We start from the raw sequence: 3959 nt of genomic DNA, 5'->3' as shown, positions 1-3959 counted from the left end.
AAATGTATTAAAAATACAACCTTCTAATGACACCTACTAATAAAAATACCTCTTTGTTGAATGGAAAATGCTACAATTAACTACAAGCTGTTTCTATTTCTGCTCACTTTGATAAATTTAGAAGCCTGGGGTGACACAATACCTCTTCAAATTTAGCACTGTCATTTGTGTGTATTTTAGAACAAGAAAATGACACTTCTTTGTTTTATTTATAAAATCAAATGGCATTGTTCTGGCTCGAGTTTCCAAAATGCAGTGATACAAAATAGTTACAGAAGTCCATCACTAATGTCTCTACACATAAACGCCCTATGTGATTTTCTGTGTATCTGACTTCAGAAAAACATCTTTCTATTTGTAACTCCAGGACCACATGAAAACAATGAGCTGGCATTATTAAAGCTATTATGTCAAACAAACTGAAGTTTTTTCACAGTTAGTTTACTGAGTTAGTTAGTTAGTTAGTTAGTTAGTTTACTATAGTTATAAACCAAGTTCAGTATTACTAAACATAGAAGAAAACAGTCCTCATATGTTGAACACTAAGACTTATTAAAACTGTACTGGGCATATCGATAAGTGGGCTAAATTTATAATAATTTGATCCTCAATCATAGGTGGTACAAAGTAACTCAAACTATTATTGTTCATGTTCTGTGTAAAACACCATCTCTTTCATATAATTTTGCCTTTAAAACAAAAAATTTATCTCATAATAAAGTCATTGCTCCTTGGGTTTGTCCTGGATTCACAAATAGAAACACATTTCTCTAAATTTCCAAGAAAATTCTACACACAGTGAACACAGATTCCCCACTGAGGAAAATCTACAACAACATCCGGAGTACATTTGAACCATAGAAAGAAAAATTATAAAACATAAACACTTTTTTTAGACAACATCACCTGATCAACAACAGTGCCTGATATTGAGCGTGGAGCAAAGTGGTGAAACTACAGCAGACAAAGCCCATTCACTCTCAACATGAAGTTCAAGAAGGCACCACAAAAGTACGAGCCACAAGTTACTCACACGCTTTAAGGCGGATGTCATAGAGATCACATTTTATGCACAGTTTTTTTTTTTTTTTAGCTTTTACTATGTTATAATGTTCCTTTATGGAGTTGTGTTTCATTTCATTTGGAATGGTCATCTCATTCTTAAAGGTTCTATATTACGCAAAACCGACTCTCATAAATAAATAAACGTATCACTTATCTCATCAAACACATACCTCGAATTGTGTTTTGTTTCATCCACACATGTTTGAGAAACCTGCATTACGCTGTCTTCATCTCCAAATGTTTCTAGTGAAGGTGTATGGAGTTTAAAAACACAGTGGGGCACTTTTGTATCACCACATGACATCACAAGGTGGAAGAGTGTTTTCTGTTTGAAAGAAGAACTCAGCTTAAATATGCAGGGTTGGTTTGTGTCTTAAACAACAAAACTTCAGGTATGTTTTTGATGAGGAAACAACATTATAACATAGATTAAAAAATAAAGTAATACGGGTCCATTAATTCTCTGATTCAACTCTCATCATATGCAATTAAAGCCTGAAATTTCTTAGTTTTAGAAGTTCATGCATTTTGCTTGTACTTGTAATAGTTATTCCAGCATTCAAAAAACATTATTTCTACAAAGAATAAATCTGTCGTGTCATATTTGAAATTGGTCAAAATGTTCAAAACAGTTGCAAAATGTTGACACCAATTTGTTGTTATAAGCGGATGACAAGATTGCCAAATCAAAACATTTAAATTGAAAGTGAAATACAAATTGTTAAAGATTGCATCTTGAAACATGAAATCTCAAAGCAAAGTTTTTTTTTTAAGTATCTAAAAAGCCAGAAGAAAGCATAACATGTTTCCTTCAAATGTGCAAAAACATTTTCTGTTATAGTTTATTGTTCGTCGCGTGTGCTTGTTTCCAAAAATCAAAAACATGAGATGATAAAAATGATGCAAATACGGCGGCTATGAAGGGTCATTCAGCTGCAAATGTAGAAAATGCATGCTAAAATGATACAGCAGGAACTAAAGCGGTACGCAGTCTTATATTGCAAACTCTTACTTAAGCTGGTGGTCATCATGTGATCAAATGGAAGTGAGAGTTTGAGTGCATCGTAAGGCTTCAGAAGATCAAATGAATACTAGTATTACAGGTGCTGAACTATTAACCATCTCAAGCTGTAGCCTACATGGCAAACATGGCTATATTTTTGTCACTGTGGCAAGATTTACAAGCGAGAAAGGATGCGAGCAATTTACAGCCAAATTGCAATATGGCCTTTTCTCACAGCTGATTGGTCCAGTTTGGTTGTGCAATCTCTAAATTAAAATATTTAACACCTAAAAGCTTTAACTCCTCCTCTCATAGCAATATATATTCAATTCCCTGTCCATTACTTAGATTAATTGAAAAAATAAAGGTAGTCCTGGGATCTCGTTTATAAAGGATACCTATGTACAAATATGTTTTGTATTCGACTTTCCGTGTTCAGTATATTTTGATCTATAAAAAGATAACTCGAAATGGAAACAAGCTTGCCTGGGATCAAGTATTCACACTACAATGATGTGAAACTGTTCATCGGTGAATCTCACCAAGATGGACATGACTGACAGGTGGTTTAGCCAATCAGGGACATGCATGGTCCAACAGGCTAGCCAGGCTGGCGCCACCTTGTGCCTCAGCTCAATCTCATTTCTCTCCAGCGACTAGGTCAGGAATTGGAATACACTACATGGTTTGCAAGAACCAGGGAAGTTGTAGACTGTGCACCGGCCAATCAGCAAAGAGCAGTGATTCGCCTGTCTGGGTCCCTTTCTGTGGTACAGCACAACAGTAAACAAAGCGGTCAAAATGATTGTAGACGAAGCCATACATTCTGTGTTGGCAACGATTGAGGATTTAAAGTTGGAACAAAAAAAAATGTTTGGTGAATTTTATCAAGTGGAAAGACTTTACTGCCTTTCTACCTATACGGGATTTGGTGCATTACATACGTCATGACCAAATAGCAGCGATTGGTTAAATTAAAAAAGTACCCGCCTACCGTCAAGCGAAAGAATCCTAATGCTGCGAGGTCAGACTGTTTCCACAATGTGAAACCAGCTGATGAATCAAGCTACCATCAGGCAGCTTATGAGGAAAAAATATGGATCTATAAAAACTGGATAAGATACTCCCCTTTAACCCCGGTGCAAGATCAGTTAGTGGCCTCTCCATAGATACAGTTGTTCCCAGGAGCTAAGGTCCAAAAGAATTCAAAGCATTTTTTGAGAAATCAAACTGCCTTTTTCTCTAGTTTAACAACATTTTGGCCCCACTTTAACTGTCACCGTGCTGATTGGTCAGGACTGATCGTGTGGTGCAAGTCATCACATGGCAGGAGGCGCTAGTTTTTAAATAAAAGTTTACCAACAAGTGCCTCAGTTTCTCATTCAAAAAAATGATTGCATGAGCATGTTTGGATCTGGTTCAAGATATAAAGGAGAGCAGTGTATCCAGACTGATATCACTCTGCATAAAAAATACAGAAAGCTATCATTCTAGATTTGCCAGGCAAGAAATGAGCTTTCCAAAAACACAACAAAATGAGATCTTTGCTCAGAGTGAAGTGAGGAAGTTTGAGTTTCGAGCTCTGAAAATTTTTGTAACAATTCTTTGTGAAGTTTTATAAATGAGACCCCAGACGATTAATTTTTAAAAACCAAACAGCAGCGGATAGAGCAGCCGATTTGACAAGACTATTAATAAATAAAACATTTCTTTGTGCTGATGCTGTATCTAACTGCATGCATCTCCTTCATTTCGGATGCACCCTCCTTTGCAGCACGATTGCATTATCACTATGTTGCTTGGTATCACAGTCACAGGCATATTCCAGGCATCCAGTGTAGCAAATGTGAAGAAAGAGAGAGAGAAACAGACAAAAAAACAAAACAATCTC

This window comes from Boleophthalmus pectinirostris, unplaced genomic scaffold, assembly GCF_026225935.1.
Source record: "Boleophthalmus pectinirostris isolate CB_2022bp ecotype Guang Dong unplaced genomic scaffold, ASM2622593v1 HiC_scaffold_7, whole genome shotgun sequence".
Taxonomy (NCBI): domain Eukaryota; kingdom Metazoa; phylum Chordata; class Actinopteri; order Gobiiformes; family Gobiidae; genus Boleophthalmus; species Boleophthalmus pectinirostris.
This window is presented reverse-complemented; position numbering follows the sequence as displayed.